Raw genomic sequence first — 19095 nt, forward strand, 5'->3', positions numbered from 1 at the left:
CTCTGACAAAAATAACCTCTTAGACTTTCAGTCCTGATTATTTAGAAATACTGACTGACCATGTCCTGATGAATGTGTCACAAGTTCACTAAAGCTGCCTCCACCTGTTATATCTTCCATTTTGTATAAATTGGAGCTAAATTGCTACCTCTGCTGATTTGGATTACTCAGTGGCTTCCATTTTCTCTATTTAATTTGTCATGTCTCTGCTCCTAATGATCTGCATGACCAAGGGAGAAGATGCTTCTGTTGAGTGAACTCTTTAAAGCAGACTATTTCTTCTTGGCAAAGCCAGTTTTACTGGTGCAAGCCTTTGTAGAGCAAAATATGTATTTTCTGAGGAGTAAGTGTAGATGTGGCTGCCTGCTGCAAAATGGTGTTTGGGAAGCTGAGCTGGTATTTGCTCAGGCATCTCCATGCTAGTCTCTTTAGCACAGGGCTAGTTTTTTTAGGTCAGATAAATATTTGGGAAGGACTGCTCCTAGTATAAAGTCTGCAAACAAAGCAACTGTATTGAATGTTGGTTTTATTTTGTGAAAAATTGTGTCCTCTGACCGGAAATGTCGTTAACCAGCCACACAACAGGAATATGAGTCACAAGTTGTTTCTAAACCTAACAATCCTTAGAAATATCATGCAGTTCTATACATTTGCAGAAATGGAATCTGTAGGAGAAGTATTTGGAGCCAAAAGAAGCTCTTTGCAAAAAAACAGGTCAGAGAAAAAGATTAAATCTTCTAGATGTTATTTGGGAAAACTGAGGTTGGATCCTGGAGTGTGAGCTAACAGCAACCTCCATTAGACATTTCTTGTGGAGTGTGTATATATTTATATATGTGCGTATATATACATATATATATATATAATGGTAGCGTTTACTTTTCTTTACTCTCTTAATGCAGTGCTTTCCTGTGTTTCATATGGGTTTTTCTTGCAATACCCTGTGCTTTGAATGCTTGCAAGAAGTGTGTCAATGGTGTTGGTTAGTGGACATGCTCTAGGAAAGCTACACAGGATGTCGTCATTACTCACAGCACTCACCTGACAGGGGACATGCCTTAGAAAGCCATCTTGCTGCTCATAGGTGGAGCTTCCCATTGTTCTCATGATGTGTTGACCCCTATGACTTACTAAAATAAGCACCTCTGACTGCATAGCTCATAGAGTAGTGGCAGCTGTGTCCGCACTCAAATCCTACTGTAAGATGAATGGCACTGGGCACTGTCCAAGGAAAGCAAAGCACAGCGGAGGGGAGTTAAGCCCTGAACTTCATCTAGGTGGTGCAGGACTGAAATGGTGAAGGGAACACAGATGGGATGTGGGAGACAGGCAGCTTTGAGTCCAAAACTGGACTTGTGATAGCTGTGGGTGCTCCTTACACCATCTGTGGCTGAGCAGGGATTAGAAGGGCTTTTGGAAAAGGAGGGGAGGTGCTGTCTTCAAAGATGTGTAAATACATTGAGACTGTGCTTTTAAATATGCCAAAAGGTGTATAAAGAATGTCTGTATGAAGAATGTGGATTTATTCTATTGCCCTAATACAGCCATTTTCAAATATGACCACTTTGGTCATCATGCAAGGTCCCTGTGTGACAAATACCAGTTGTATTTGGTGACTTCTGGGGAAAATAAAAAAAGATCATATATGACCTCGGCAAACAGCTTGGACTTGCTACTCTACTAACGCATGCTTGAGATTTATTTCTTCTATTTGAGTAGTTTTATTGTTTTATATTCCTGACAAAGTGGATGGCTTAGTGAAGACTTACTGTGCATCTCCTAACTTGGAGATGACAGGACTGTTAGCACCTACTTCTACAGGTGTGCTGTCTCCAGGTCCAACTGGATGAACCTTGAAAAACTTGAACTCTGGCCTCTGCTCAAGCAAACATTTTATGGTGACTATGGTTTCATGCCAAACTAAGAGCTCCCTGCCTCCTGCCACCTACCTTATGCAGATGCTAGGGCTCACCACACCTTCCTAAAATGGCAGGAACCCAGCAGAGGACATGTGAGCAGTGAGAAGAGCAGTGCATGTCCCCCTTTGCAGAAAGCACAGGAAGCTGTTACAGGCTGTCTTATCTGCCTTTGGATCTGCAGCCCAGGTATCGTTTTGGTGGCCATAAGGGAGCTGACATATACAGTTGCCTCTGTGTTCCCCTTTTCAGTTTTGCAATGTCTATCACATTTCAGAGGTAACTTTTGAATATAACCTGGATAAACATTAAAAGCTGGTCCTGAGTATATAATGTTACAGAATAATCAAAAAAACCCTGAGCTAAAATGAATGTCCATGGGTGCATGTTAACTCTGCACAAAACCTGATGGTGCAAATATTTAAAGAGTTGGAATGCTGCTGTTAGAGGTATGTTTAATCTTCTAAATCCACTTCCTTCAAGCACTGACTTTAGCCCAGCTCCTCCTCTCAAAACTTCAACCAGAGCTGGCAAAAAAAAAAAAAGGGTGAGGGGGTGGAAACTGCTCATCAAATTTTTGGGGCCATTGCAATCAGAGCCGGGAAGGTTTGAGAGAAGGCGGGAAGCACAGCCAGGAGAGGTTGTGGGCTTTCTGTTTGAGCATGTTGTCTCTAGGGCTGTGTTGGATTGGACTTATCCCTCTTGGAAGCAGGAGTGAAGTGGGGATGGTTGTCTCAGCGGCCCTATGCAAAAGAAGCAGAAGACATGTTATCTGTGGTGTGGTATGTTCTTCTCTTAAAAATCATGAGTAAGTGTCTTGGATGATGTAAAATTTTAAAGAAAAGATTGTTTTTAAAGAAAATTTTAAAGAAAAGATGTGTTTTGATTTGGGTTTTTTTAACCCATGTTACCTCTTCAGTTTTACCTTCTTTCTGCATGCGTGCCTGTGGACATGTAGCTGTGTGCAATGACAAACAGGCCAGAAACTTCCAGATACATTTGCAGGAAGGTTGGCTCTCTTTTTCCAGGCCCTTAGCCCCTGTCCAGCCATCATGCTCCTGCAGCTCTCCCATTTCAGCTGCCCAAGCTGCTTCCAGCCACCTCGTACTCCCACAGGGGCCAAGGGCCACTGCATGGCTTGGTAGGTGGTGGCACTGCTCAGGTGGTATAAAATGCGAGTAGATACAGGATTGAGTTGTGAGCCCATGTGAAAAGGAAGGTGCTGGTGTCCTGAATCTTTGCAAAAGATCTTATCCTTGACTTGTAAGATGTGCCACAGGGTGTACCAACAGCAGAAGCTGCCAGGAGAAAGCTCAGGCTTCCCAACTCCCTGTCAACAAGCACCCAAGTGAGAATTTTTTGTGGGGAGACACAATTTCTAACATTTGATGTTTTTAAAATCTAGATAGGAGTAACTCACATTAGATGTGGGATATCCTGCTCCTGTTAGCCCCATATCCTTAGCCTGCAAAGAAAACAGTCTCACACTTAAACACCCAGATCTGTGTCCTTGTGCTGATGCCAGAGATCCCAGCATTTGCTGTATTTATCTCTGTCTTTATGATTTTTTTCCCTTGCTTTTTGAAAGCATCAGCTGTCTGAGTCATGGAGCCCACCAGCACCAGACCAGGGTGGGGAATGTTAGGTTGGCTTGTCTCTCAGTGTTGCTGGGGTTGAGGGGGTCCTGTGACAGCTCTGGGAACCTGACCTGTAAGCTCCACATGGAAACACATCACACTAGGTCCTTTATCAGCTATTTATGTTATTCTAGGGCTGAGATACTTTATAACACCGTATTATAATCCTCCTTGCTGCTAACAGTTTTGATGGAGAATATATTATCAAGATATAAGTGCCAGGTTTCAGTTACTTCTAAGTCTTTGTTCTTGTTTTTAGGAATTAGGGTACTGGGTTTCTTTATTACTGTCAAGAAAGCCCTGATGAGAGACACTTTTCCCCTGCTTTCAGGAGTGTCATTTTGGCAGTTGTGCCAGGTTGCTCAGGGACAGGTTAGCTGATGAAAGAAGACCTGAGCATGTGGCAGGAGTTGCCTCACATTGTGACAGGGGGACGCGGGGGTGACAAACTTACTCTGACTTCTGATTTCTGGCAAAGCTGGATCTCCAAGAGGTATTAAATCCCAAATATAGGCGCTCTAAAGCTCTTATGGTGGGTACTGAGCCCTGCAGTTGTCCAAATTGACAGATCTACTGAAACATTTTGGCCAGGAGGACCCTCACAGTGACCGTCAGCTTGATGCCCCCTCCAAGCCCAGTCTGTGCTGCTCTGCTGGCCTTGGCAGCTGCTCAGAAGTGCCTGCCCTGAGCTCCTGGCTCCCACACAGCTGCAGGGGCAGGTGGAACACAGCAGCTCCCATACTCTCCCAGCACAGAGAGCAATTGGAGCAAGCACTGTCCCACTTCAGCTCCCGGCTGGGTACAAGTCACCGCTCTGTTCTCTTGGCCAGGAGGGTCATCACCCCTCACCATAGAAATGCCTGGGCTTTGTGCCTCTGGCAGTGGATGTGTTGGCACTTATGGGTGGGCAGAGGCGGAAGAGGTCCTGCTCTCCTCTCCTGTGTCTACAGCCAGAAATATTTCAGACAAAGCCTGAACTTTTCTTTTAGCAAAACAGTGTTCTTGTTTAGGCTGTTATCCTCATTTCCACCCATTGTTCCACATTTTATGGTGTCCAATATGTTTTAATCACCAAGCTCTGTGTGGGAAGGACTGTACTGCTTGCCCTGTGCCTTGATGAGAGCAGCCATAGTGAGGAGAAAGGGACACCATTACAAAGGAGGGTCTTACCTGTCCCACATAATTTACCCTCTCTTATTAGGTTAACTTTCTGTCTGGTTTTATACTGTTTTGTGTAGTTCCTGAAGTGCAGGAACTACCTAGTCTCTCCTTTTGAAACCTAAATTTGTAGATCAGAACCACCTCTGGCAGAGTCAGGGGACCAGTGCTGTGCTGGGCCAGACAGGGCTCAGGGACTCTTGGTCTCCATTTCCTCTTGCTTTTGATGTGCCTGAGGTGACCCAGAAGCCCTTTCCATTTGTTAATTCTTTTGCTGAAATACATTCTTTTGCTGAATGAGACTTCTAACCAACTTATAGGGAAACCCTTGCAGGGGATGAAGTTGAAGTGTGTCTTTCAGATGTTGTTTCTGATGCTCTCTCTAGGAAAAGCAACACTGTTTATATGGTTTTAGTAAGCAGCAGGCACTATTGGCTGCTGCAGTGGGTAACATGCAGGAGCCTGTTGAACTGTGAGGGGGATGTGCTCTGTGCAAAGGATGGGTAAGAGCTGCTGATCCCCATGGGGTATAAGGATTGCTGTGCTCTGCTGAAGCTGGTGGTCTCCATCCCCCAGAGCATTGCTCAGCTGGGCACCTCTCAGATCTATGGGGTGGATTTTTTAAACAATGTGTTTTCCTCTGAGCTCTCTCCTGGTGGGTCCTTCTGCATTCAGCTCACGGTTGAAGACAAGCTGCATCCTACCGGAGCTTGGAGCATGGCTAGGGGAAGTCTTCAACTGGTTCCATCTGCTAGTATTTAATGATGAAGGGACTTGGAGTAAGTGTACTGCTTTGGGTCTCATCAGCAGTTTCTACATGCTCATCAACAGTGAGGTGAAAATAGCATCTGGCTACAGACCAGTGTGCAGGTCTTGGAAAAGGTCCCCAAACCTAGTGATGGCATCGAGATGCAAGTTTTTGGCATGAACCTAAGCCTTTTATAAAAAGAAAATTGTATTTGCACAATCCTAGAAGAGAAGAAATGTGGTTAATCCAAGTGCTCTGTAATACTGAAATGATTTTGTAGAAAGTGAAGGTTAAAGGCCAAAGTAATGTACTTTTTCTCATACCTCCTGATGCAGCAGCCTGGCAGCCGTGGGCACGGTGGGGAGGGGTGGAGAGGCCTTTGCTCCAGCAGGATGTGTATAGCTTCCTCAGGCTCCAACAAGGTAAAACAGACAGGAAATATCTGGGAAAAGGTCTTTGCCTTCAAGAGTGCAATGTGTGTTGTCTTTAATAGGTAATTTGATCAGCCCAGGGTGGGTCAGCATGACTGGGGGTAACTGGTTACTGCTTCCCCAGCCATCCTCCACCCACAGCTCGCTCCAGGGCTCCAAGCCCCATAGGGTACTCCTGCCTGGTGCTTTGGCTGTCAGGGCAAAAAAATAAATAAATTACATCTCTTCTCTAATATAATTAGCTGTGGCTGCCAGTGTCTAAGGAACAACTAAAATAACCATGTTAGACTGTGCTGTATACCGTGACAAGTAATTTTAAGGGTCTGTGAGTGTTTAACAATGGAAGGTGGAGGCAGAAGCAGGAAAAATTATTATAAAAAAAATACCTGAAGCCTGAGGTACAGCATGACACTGTGGTCTTCTTGCAGACCTCAGTTATTTGCTTTCCCAGGTACAACATTGTCTTCTTTGGTACTGGAATGCATTTTTTACCCCAATGCATACTTAAATGCTTCCTGATGAACTAATTCTTACTTGCTTCTCTATTCATGCCCCTTTAATTTTGCATCAATAAATAAGAAGTGTAGATTTGGGGATATTCAGTGCTTTTATGATAATGTTCATATTTTCTTCCTGGTTATTTCAGGTCTCTTAACTGGTTCAAAGTCAGAAAAGAAAAAAGGTTTCATTGAAAAGATGTAAAAAACCCACACTCCCTTTTAAGACACCAAATTCTCTTGATAGTACTCCTCCTGACTGCTGCTTTGTTGCTATGGTGATTGTTAGTCCATTTAAGCCACTTTAAAATGGTAATGTGAACAAGAAAACCAGATTCATAACAATGTCATTAGTATAGCTATTTTGGTGTGTTCCATGAGATTAGGAAATGACCAAAGTCTGGGGAATAGTAGCCTGATTTATTTTCAATTTTTATGGACTGCTACTGATTTAATGGCAAACAGATCTGATGCAAGCTGCTATCAAATGCATCAGCTCAAAGCTCTGTGATGATAAAGCTACTGGGCTTTTGTGATCTCCTGTGGTAGAATAAGCCAGCCTGAACTAATTAAAATACCTTCAGGGACACCCTCCATCACTGGTGCAACATGAGACTTGTGCTCTGTGAGGAATCTGGTACTTTTGTGGTGGTACCAGGGAAGGGAAACCTCTGAAGATGTTAACCTGGATCTCAAACTTTTTGGGTCCTCAAGTCCTCACAGCCATAAAGCTGGGTGTTGAGATTCCATGAGCCACCACCCTCAGCACTTCAACTACAGAACTGGAGAGGTGATGCTGTGCCTGCGGGCCAGTAGCTTTGGATTAGGAAGTTATCTGGTGGCTCTGAAGAGGGCTGAAGGAGACCTCAATTGCCATGCTGAAGGGGAACAGACGGGAAGAAAACCCCAGCACCCACAATAGGGCACCTCTCTGCCTGTCAGGACACATGCTTTAGCTAGAGGACTTTAAATGGATGAAAGGCATCACTAATGCTGGCATGCAAAGTGCCAGGTGAGCTCCACAGGGCCGGTGGCTATGGAGGAGGGCAAGGAGGATGGCCCACTGGGCAGGTAGCTAGGGCAGAAGCAGGAAAGGAGCCTTCAAACAGCACCAGTGGGGAAAGTTGGAGCTGTCCAGGCACATTTACATTTCTTTTAGTCTTTTGGAGACTGTTTCAAAGTATGATTACGTATTTAACCCTTTGGTGAATAAAATAAATTTTTTTCTTATCTGTAAGTATCATTGTGCAGGGAAGTTTTGGTTATAGATGCCAGCAGGAGTTGTGATGCCCTCCAGCATTTGGAAGGATATTCCCACTCTGCTGACAGGCCTTGTATGAGGACAAAGGGTAACGGATGCCATACCAGAGAGACACAGTTGGCACAGGAAGGTGACCTCAGCCCTTGGGCAGTGGCAAGGTCAGATCCAGGGATGGGGGCACCCTGCAGTGCCATTTCCCTGCAAACTGGGTCCATTAAAAACCCATCCTCAATAAGGTCATACAACAATGATATGGCTCCAAAATATCTTGTTTAATGAAATATGTATGAAATAAAAGATATTTTAGTAACCAAAAATCTTAAAAGTATTGACCAACTGGAGGGAGGGAGAAGGGGAAAAATTAAGGTAAAAAAGTAAAATAGTGGCAGACTGTGCTGCTGGTGCCACCGATGTTACTCTGACTTGAGGAGTATGAGGTGAGAGGAGTCCAAAATACCAGATATGACAGATAGGAATTAGTAAAGTGACTATGAGTATTTTTATGAGGCTCCTGGAAAATTAAAAGCTCCTCTAATTTCCCTGTTAAGAAAAAAATAATAGAGTTAAAATACAAAAATATCACCTGCTGTTCAAGGCCAAATTCTTTTTCACTTCTGAAAATATGGATCTTTTTATATCCTAAGTCACCTAACAGGTGAGGAAACTAGTTTCAGAGGCAAGAGGCTGCTGCTTACAGCAGTCTTTGCAGGGCAGGAGGCAAAACTGAAAATAATCTCATCCTAGTACCTGGCTTTAGGGTCTGTCTGCCACTGATTCCAACTATAATAAATGGTAAAAAATAAAATAAAAGAGGTAGATATTGATTTTATGATATTTTTGCCTGACCTTCTTCCCTTTACCTAGGGGTAAATGTGTTAGTTGTTCATGTACATGCAGTGCTGACAGCCTAGTTGGCAGCATGTGATGTGTAGTGAGAAGCCTCTCTCCAGAAAACTGGCTTTGAAAAGCTGGGAGTGGGCAGCATGTTCCTGAAAAACCCTCCTGGTGTAATCATGGCCCAGCACTGCCTCATTAATCTGAGACTTGCTCCTGGGTCCACCTTCTGTAGGAAAGATGCTTGAAGTGAATCAAAAATGTTATTAAATCCAAAATTGAGACTGCCACCCTTTCCTTATGATGTCTTAGAATATACATATGTGTGATATACTTTGCCATATATTAAATGAACGGATCTTGTCAAAAAAACTACAGTGGATTTTAGGTTTGCTTTCCACAACCCTAAGAGCATGAGTGTCCCCAAGTGTCTCAGAAGTTCATGTCTTTGCAAGCCTCGCAGACTGGTTTGAAGAAGGGAAGTCAAGATACACTAAAAATGCTGAACCTAATAAATCCTTATAATTTAATACCAATATCTGCCTACACCAGCAGAGTGCTGACGATCCTTATGAACTAGAGTGCTGTCTTCTGCACTGGCAGCCTAGAGACACAAACTGGTGTTTTGGCTCCCACTTGTCAGTGTCATGGAGATGCCCATTGCTATGGCTCGTGCAGCACAGAGAATCTGGAGCTGCCATTTGGAAATCACCATAACCAGGGACACGGTGGTAGGCTTGTGGGGAGGAGGTGTATTTGGATGAGAAGTTTACTTTCTAGACAACAAGATATACTAAAATCATCCCACCTGTTCCACTCTGAAATTGTTGCTGCTTTCACTGGCAAAGATAAAATGACCAAGTAATTCCTCTTGGAAAAGTGGATGAAATGCAGGATCTTTTATGTGTTTTGCTACATGATGCAAGGACTTTATTTTAATTCAAAGACTGTGCAACGTGATATTTTCCTTTATCTCCTCCATCCATATGTGGCCTCTGTGTGAACAGAAATGTAAGAAAAACAACATCAAAATTAAAAAGAAAACCATAATATTTTTGGCCTGCAGAAATTTCATCAAACACTTCGTCACAGGAGGGACTGAGTGAAGGCAGACTCAGATTGTCGTTCTTGTTGCAGGCAAATGTGAAAGGTGAAAGGAAAGGTGAAAAATGAACCTGTTGGGTCACTATCCATAATAACACATCTAATTCTGTTGTTGTTCCGTCTCCAGGTTGATCTGGGGAATTTGTTGAACTGTGAATTTCTGTACACATATAAGGTTCATGCTTCAATGCACAGTGCTGATTGCTCATCAGAGGCCTGTGAGCAAAGGCAGCTACTGCAGAAATTCAGTTTTCCTTCTGTAATGAGCTTGTCCAAAAGAAAGAAGAAAAAGGATTAAAGTCGTTTATAAACTGTGTGCATTTTATTTTCCATTATGATGTTTCTTTGCAAACACCTTAGGTGTCCCCCATATGATTTCAGTACAAATGAACTATATATACATTTTTCTTAATTTAAACATAACACCAGACAAATTCTCTGTCATAGACATAGAATAGTGAGGAGAACAAACTGAATGGTTATTTATTGCCTGTGATGTTTCAGTGAGGAAAGCTTTCCTGTTACCAAATTAACCAGCTTCCCTTTCTGTTTATTTGACTAACAGATGAACAAGCCAGCAAGGCTGAAAGAATTTGCTATTGCATCTTCTCTCTAGTAATGAATCAGTGTGGAATGAACTTCATGGCAAGCCAGAATGTAGCAGCAAGGAGCTCTGTGCTTGCAGGGGGTCTCTAGCTGCAGCACTACTATTAATGTGAACTGTGGCTCTCTGTCTAGGATGGAGATTCAGCAGAGCACAAATGGAGTTTTAAACAAATGGGCTATTTAGAAACCATTCACACAAGTGGGATGAATGCTGGAATGTGTTTTAGAGCAGCAGCAAGGGTGAGAGTTTTGCAAGAACTCTTTTCTGTTCATCTGCTATCCTGTTCAAGGCTATTAATTACTTTTTCTTATTGGAATGTGTATTGAGGACAGCTGAATCCTATTCAGCTCTGCAGTGATGGCTTTCATTTCACTTGTGAGCCAGCTGTTGAGCAAGCAAGGGCCTTTCTTAGAAGGTTCACAATAAATGTTCCTTTAAAAAAAATTAAACTTTGCAGGTTTTAGTGTAATTTCTTTAAAATCCTGCCTGTGTGACCTCTGCTGAGTGTTACTGTATTTCCCACAAGGTGTCCAGCTGCCTCACTGCACAGCAGCTCCCAGACTGCTCAGCAGGTGCTGGGGAACTGCCTCAGATCCCTTTGCCATTTGACCAACAGTGGCAATAAATTTTGTTTCCACTATCTCAAAAGCACTTCTATTTCTGTTTTTCATGAGCTCTTAGTTGCAACCTGGTGGTAAAAACATACAGCTCTATAAAATGCATCTTGTTAAGGTAACTTTTTCTATCCTGTGCATCACATAAGTGCTTGTCTAAGTTTTAGTGTACCAAAGCCTGGCTGCTCTTCAGAATTGCTTTTCTCTTTACACTGCAAAGTCAAATAGCTTTGAGTTTTGGGTTTGGGTTTGTTGGTTTTTTGTTTGGTTGGTTTTTTTTTTTTTTTATTGCTGATAGAATCCATTAAAAAGTCGATGTTTGCCAGTTTTTACCACAGGTATAGTTGTCTTTTAATTAAGCCTCTAAGCTACTGCAGATTGTTTATTTTCTACAGCCAAGTAGAAATTAGGTTTTTCATCCTGGGGGAAAAATGAGTTCTTCAACATTTGTTGTTTAGTCCTGATGCAAGCTGGAATATTCACATGAATGCACATAAAAATCTGAACAAATTGTTCAAAACCACTATCTAATTTGGAAGCATCTAGGTGTTTTTGCTTCAAGCTGCAATCTATAGCACATACCTGTTCCCAAAGCTGTAGTCCATGGGGCTATGAGTTTAAGTTCCCTTTGCTCCCATTTCCCCCTTAGTCTTCAGGCTTTGCTAACTCCTAGACAAAAATCTCAGAGAAGGAATGCCAATTCGACAGCAACCTACTTTGCTTTCTCTCAACCCAGCCTCTTGCGGGTTCTTGTCAAGCCTCCTGGGAACACACGAAGGTCTGAGGGCCCAAGGATCCTCTCTTTGGTGGAATTACATCTCCCATCACACAGCAATGCTGAATCAAACCATTCTTTTGATGGAAAGCCCCTGATGGATTATAAACCTGTTTGGTAATGGCACCAAATTCCCATCTTAAAAAGGAGACTCATACAACCCACTACATTTCTATGTAGTGAAAATACCTGTGCTGTGTTACTTCCAGAAGCTGCGTTGACTCCTAGATTACTCTCTCATTAGACAGGACCCAATTGATATCTTTAGGTTTGGTGGGATTTATGCCAAATCAGGCACTGAGAAATGACGAAAGAGATTTCTGGGTACAATCACAGAGGAAGCATGCAAATGGCTAAATTCAAAGCAAGTTTTCTTTCCCTTTCCTTCACTTGTTTTAATGCCCAGGTCTGCCAAGGCTGTGCAGCATCCATCACATGTTTACCTGCCAATGCTCATTTCAGATCCAGAAACAAAATTAAAAATGCAGGGAGAGGGATTGACATGATTCACAGAGTTTCTAAAAGCATAAGGAAAGCTTGAACCAAAGAGAGTTTAAAATCTGGGTAACATGATAAATTGCTCCTGAAGAAACTTGGTGTGAAGGGACGTCGAAGGAATAGCCTCATAGCCTCTAAGTATTTTCATGTCAGCAGATCTATAATGTCAAGAGTTCTTCAGAAATGTTAAGAGAAGAAACTAAGCATGAAAACAGGTTGGTTGCATACAAACCTCAGAATATGTATGACAGACTAAGCCATGGTGAAGTAGGGAGCTGAGACACCGATAGTGCAGACATCTAGGAATCAGTTAAATAAAACTTCGAAGAAATGTCTTATGATATGATATTGTAAAGTTAACGCTGACCAAAAAGGCAAAGAAGTCTCTCTTCTTCCAATTTTACAGACACCTGTGGGAAAAAACCAACCCATTCTTTTGACATGTCAAAAGCAAACCTATTTTTTTGTGGTTCACTGTGATTTCAACATTCAGTGTGTTATAGATTCTTTTCAGTATTTTTAAATAAGCTTAAAAATGGTCAGTTTTCCGTTTAGAGCTGTGGGTAGAGCAGTATCAAAGCTTACTTGGATCTCAGTACTTCCATTTGGGACAAACTGTGATTTTGGTGTTTGGCCTTCAATGAAGATGGAAGTCTTTGGGATAGGTTTATTTTTGTTATTAGAATAGAACTGCATTTCCATGCCATCACTGTTTGAGGCATTTGAAAGGTGTAAAATCATCTGGATTTGGAATAAATTATAAAACAAAGTGAATTAGATTAAATGTTTTTGAATTGCAACTACATAAGAAATGCAAAATTAGAAACTATGATAAAGGGGAAAATATTTTTTTTAGACGTTCAATTGAAATTCTCTAAGTCATAGAGATAAACTGAGGCAAAAATTTTTAGTTAACCTTATTTTAAAATAAAATATAACACTGCAGCACAAAATCTAATACTGAAACATTGCATTCAGCAGTTCCTTGTAGCCTCCTGCTTCTGGGGGACAGCAACTAAGCAAAGGGCAGTACAACACTGCTGCTCAGGTGCTTGCAGTGATGTAAGTGTTCACATCACAGAATCACAGAACCCCAGAATAGCTTGGTTTAGAAGGGACCTTTAAAGGCCATCTAGTTCAACCCTCCTGCAACAACACCTGCAAATAGATCAGGTTGCTCAGAGCCCCATCCAACCTGTCCTAGAATATTTCCAGAGATGCAGCATCTACCACACCTCTGGGAAACCTGTTCCAGTGCTTCACCATTCTCACCATAAAAAATTTCTTCTCTTTTAGTACAAAACCATCCTTGTCCCATTGTGCAACTGAGCACTGTCAAGGCTTTTTTCTTCTACTCAGGAAGAAAGGGAAAGCTGGGGGTGGTGTATATGTAGGGTGGATTTATGGTAAGAGGAGATGAAGGCTTTGGTATTCAGGGAATGCTATGCCTGCTTGGGCGTGTGTGCTAGGGATGGAGTGACCACTGGGGTGCTGTGCTGGGCAAGGACAAGATGGTCAGGATAACTGGATAAGGATAGCTGAGATGTTTCACATATGCCACCTCTACAGTTAAACACGGTTGTAGAAGAAAAAATCCCCGATGTTTTCAGTCTAAGGCCAAACTTGGCTGGGATATATGGAGTAGCTCAACTGCATGTGCTAGAAGTTTTACGTGTGGAATTAATGGTTATATCAGAAAGTGTTTTCTGGGCCAGGTTTTCCCTTTTTTGGGCTCTCAGTTTCCCAGTTCACTTCTATCTCAAGTGGGCATACATTAACTTCTAGTATCCATATAGCTTTCCTTTTGACCTGTACTAGCCAGGTCTGTGGTCTGGAATACAGATACCAGGGCACTGAATGTGTTAAAAGAGGTAGTTTATGTGTTCATTTAACACATGCTTAATCTAAATCTGAGTATTGATCACAGTAGGGTTATTCCGATATTTAAACAGCTACTTTAACATTTTAATATATTGGAAATAAAATTACGTGATATTCTTAAACGCTCTTATGAGTTGCTGTGTTATTAGAGGTTCATTATCTCAACAGAAAGAGAAAAGCTTATGACCATAATTAAACTGTTCATGACTTTATTGTTGGTGTACAATATTTTCCTGTGTCTACATAACCTTTTGTTTCAGGACAAAACTATATATTGTACCACATAACCACAAATTGCTGAAGCTGGAAGCACCTCAGAAGACTGTCTAGTCCATCCCTTTCTCCAAGCAGGGTTAGTCGCAGGGTCAGGACCATGTCCAGTTAGCCAAGGGTGAAGACCCTACAACCTCTCTGGGCAGTCTTTCCAGTGTTTGATCTCCTACACAATAAAAATAGTGGTTAATGCTACAAGTTCTGTCTTCCTTAAATAACCATACAAAGCAAAATAGAAATCACAATGAATACACAAACACATATTTCTCCTTAACTACATTTTTACCACAATGTATTATATCATTGTGACAAGGGAAATACCACTTGCTTGTACAAATAAAATATCTGGGTACATTTAGGTAGCTCATACCCAACCGAAACAAGGAATGTGTACAGAGCTTCTGAAACACGATCTGAATGACTTGGCCAGGATCAGGGTTGAGCCTGACTCCCCAGCTCACTGCCCTAAACTTCTCATTTTACTTGGTCCATCTTCTCTCCATCTCCTCATGAGATCTGAAGTAATACTTTTGGTCTTTCCGAAGCCCTAGACAGTTTATTCCTTGCAATATTAAGACATTTTGTCTTATTAAAATGATCACGATATTGAAATACAATTGGTTTTTTTGTTACATGGACTGTTCATTATGAACCTCACTCGACATTTTATGAAAATATGAAAAACTTGGACATTGTAGAATTAAAATCTTTACTATTTTAACTTTATTACACATTGCATAAGCATAAGCAGGTCTTATGAAGTGTGGGCTTTGTCCAAAAAATCAAAATAAAAAAAAATTTAAAAATCATTCCAGTAAGATGGATGCTTTTCAGGGATGGAGCTTTATCTTTCAGGCAAGCAGAACCAGCACACAGTCTGAACACTTGCAGGCTACAAAACGCAAAAACAAATTGTGTGCAGTGAACTAAAAAAAAAAAACACAAAAAACACACAACCCCACCCCCCCAAAAATATTAACATCTTAAAACCAGAGCAAATTATTACTTAAATTTCTTATCATGAAACACCTTCTCTTTGATATCCATGAGACAGCAGCTCAAATCATCCCTTTCCAATGCTGGACAGAGCCCTGCCCACAGGGTTTGACAAACAGAGTCCCATCAGGTTGAAGCGTCAGCACGGTCAGGTGCCACAACATTTCAAAACACTGCTGCAGCAGAGTGATGTGCTGACTTATTACTGTAACATACCTGTAGCACTTCTCCAAATGAGACCAGCAAGTTCGTTAAGAGACAAATATTCTTGCTTTGTGTTAGCTTTTAATAGTGGATGGTGGAGTAATATCTCAGAGAAGCACTGGATGGCAGTAAATGCCCAGCAAAACCCAGTCAGACAAAGGCAATTAAATAAAGCAAGGCAGAGAGAAGCTGAAGACTTCAACTGCTTCAATGATCAGTTCCTTACAAATGGCTATTATATAATATAATAAGTAACTGTAGTTTTACTTATTCATTAGAGAGTTTTGTGCATGACTATAATCCATCTGCTTTAAATGGCTTGAGAGTGAAATTGGCTGTCTCAGACTTTATGGGAGTTGCTGAATATCAGGAAGGAGTAAAAAGCTTTTTGTTTTCAGGAATATTGCAAAGTGGATGAACAAAAGATTTCTCTTTGAAAATTTAAATAACTGAATATATTTTCTTAGTTGCCGAGGTTTTGCAGATTGATCGTTTTTTGTGTATATAAGCAAATGAGCACAGAGCAGAATTTCTGTTGAACTTGATATTGCTTTTTCTTTGAGATGCATTTTGACTGATAAAACTAACAGCATTGCCAAACTCGACACTGTAAGGCATTTCATTTGCTAATGGATGAAATTCTGCTGAAAAAAATAACCATTTCTTTACACAAAGCAATACAAGCCTATCAAAAGGCTCAGAAATCAGCTTATAGACAGACCTCAGAAAGTAATTATATGCAAGAAACCAGTCTCCCAGTGGAGTGTACCTACTGGGATTTCACAAGGTGCCTGCTCATGGTCCTGCTCTTATCAACACTCTCTGCAGCCAAGGTGCAAATACACTCCAGTGGACCTGACTGCAAAAAGTTTGTGTGGGGGAGGGAGATAAAGGGCAGCCCTTCAGAGCTATCTAGTAGCACAGCAGCTTGGGCTCCCTTGAGTAATGTGCCTTTTAATGGTGAGCCGAATTGCTGGAGATGGAACTGCATAGCTGGAATATTTTTATGCAGGTACCAGTGACAAGACTCAGGACTGTATTTCAGCAAGCAATGACCAAGAAATGGTTTCACGGTGGATAGCTGGCTGCTGATGGGATCCCAGACTAGTCAAGTGGCTAAAGTGCTAAAGTAATCCATGGCTGCATGGGAAGAAAATACTGATGAGAGGCAGGAAGGGAAATTATCACTCTGTGAGGCATTAGCAAGAGCTTTACTGGAACAAACTGACCCCTTCTTGGATCCCTAATTTAAAGAGTATGCTGATAAATTGGAAGGGATACAGAGAAGTACTGCAAGGATGATTTGAAGTCTAGAAAAGCTTAGAATATGCCAAGAGCTCAGTATAATTTATCCAGACGATTCTTAAGTGCCTTGGTCATGGCCTGTAAGCCCCTACCCAGGGAAGAGGTTTCTGAAGATTCTGAGTCTCTCACACAGCAGAAAAAGGCTGGAGCCAGGGTCAGAGCAAGGCTGAATATCTAGGCTGGAGGAAAACGACTTTTTCACAGTCTTTGTACATTATCCATCAGGACCCTGGGCTCAGCCATGCAGGGACAGTTGTGATGAAAAAAAATGAGCATTCTGTGGATGAGTTTCTCCTTTGGTACAGCAGTGGGTATCTAGATGAGCAGCTTAAGTCAACAGTTGTTTTAGATTTATTCAAGCATAAATAAGAGCAGATTTTTGTCTGCCCTTCACCAGACAAACTGTAACGTTCCTAATTTCTCACAGCAATATTAAAACAGAGAACTATGTTGCCATGAAATAAATTGTATAGCGCTCAGAAGAAACATACTGTAGACAACAAGGTCCTTAGGATAAACAGATATTTTTGTTGCAAATACCACGGAGCTCTTTTTATATAAAGAAGACCAGAGGTATGTCAGATAAAAGCCTTGATACATAGCTAGATAACAGACCATATTCAATGAGTTTTCTAAACATCTTGTTCTGTCTGTCAGATCTAATGATGACTGGTGACTAGACACTTCAGCAAAATGCTGCTTTGCTATTTATTTCTCATTTATTCTCCTGAGAAATCTCAAAACATTTCCAATTTGATTTAAAGAAGTTTCCCAAAGTCAATTGAACATGCTACAGAAAGCAGTTCACTTTCATGGTCAATATGCAGTCTATAAAGAACAATAAGGAGAAGGTAATTTCATTTTGATGATGCTAACCTTGTATGTTTATACTCTGCTTGGATTTTAATACTCCTGCCACTTGCTCTGAAACTTGTGTTATGCTGAATCCTTTTGTCACATCCAAATCCTCACTGAGATAGAGTATCTCTCAGTGGTGCACATAAACTTTGCTCACATGAAGGCCAAGCTAGTCAACGAGCTGGGAGGCATGAAATGGGAGAGCCCACAGCCATGAATGGTGGCAGGGAGCTCAGTGGTGGAACTTGTGCTTTCAGCCCATCCTGTCCCACAGTCACAAAGGTGGCTGTCTTTTTTAAGCATTTCTTTTGCTGTGTCTAAGAATGTCATCAGGGAACCTAACTATTTTTGCCAAAAAGAATGGGATGGCAAATCACTGTCTACTTCAAGCATCAAAGTCCTTCAAGGCCCTGGTAGCACTGACCTCCTAGACCTCCTTCAAGTTTGTACCCATCCTATGGACGGGAAACATATAAGTCTGATAACCAGTGTACAGAAGAGATGCCTGTAAACCCCAGTTTTTATTACAGTTGCTTGTGGAAAGGAAAAGCTGCCATTCAAGAAGGCAGCAAAAGGCCTATGTTTTAGCCTGGTAAAACATAGTTAGAAAAGGGATATCCTCATGGCAAATACAATGTTCAGGGAATGGTCCTCAGGAATATTTGATCTGAAGGGCAATTTAGGTGTGGAATATAAACTGGTCTAAACATAGGCTGGAAACTGCCAGAAGGATCCCAGCCTATTAGAATAATAAGAATAAAAATTATAAGAATAGTGTCCTAGTATCTTAGCAGAGGAAATGTATTTATCTTAATAACTTTAAGGTGGACCTAGATCAGTTTATGAAGGTCATACTACATGCCTGCTGAGATGGTAAAGGCTGACTCCATGAGCAGGGAGTTCCCTGTAGCCTTGTGCCTCTTGCTGGCACAAACTGTTTGTCCGGCTTGATCCCTGCTCTTCCAAAAATCTCCTGTCAAATAACAGCCTGGTGCTTTTCTGTTCTCTCCCTCCCACACACTGTGTTTATTTACAACAATGATAAGAAATTTTCAGTCTGTGGTTTCCAGACATTGTGGGTAGATTGAAAAAAAACCAACCCAGTAAGCAAGCAATAGGTTTTACAGTGAATTTCAGGCCTGCAGTACTTTTTTGATAGTTTGTTGTCATGACCAACTGTTTTTTCTAACATCACTAAGTGTTAAAATTCCATGATTTAATTCTGGGAAATTTGTATGTGTGGACAAGCCAGCTCTGTGTTTTAATGATTCTTATGTATATGGAATTTTAATTAATATTGCTTTCAATGGACCATTTGTCTAATCAAAACTATGTAAAATGCTTCTTTTTCTCTGCTGTCTGAAGAACACTGAAAGACAAGCATTTCCTGCTACCATGGAATTGATGATGTGACGTCTTACACCTGCAACCAGACAGGGGAAACAGGGACAAACCTGTGCAGCTGGGCATCCTAGAGAGCAGAAGGCAGTGGCTTGGG

This window comes from Chiroxiphia lanceolata, chromosome 5 (genome assembly GCF_009829145.1).
Source record: "Chiroxiphia lanceolata isolate bChiLan1 chromosome 5, bChiLan1.pri, whole genome shotgun sequence".
Lineage (NCBI taxonomy): Eukaryota > Metazoa > Chordata > Aves > Passeriformes > Pipridae > Chiroxiphia > Chiroxiphia lanceolata.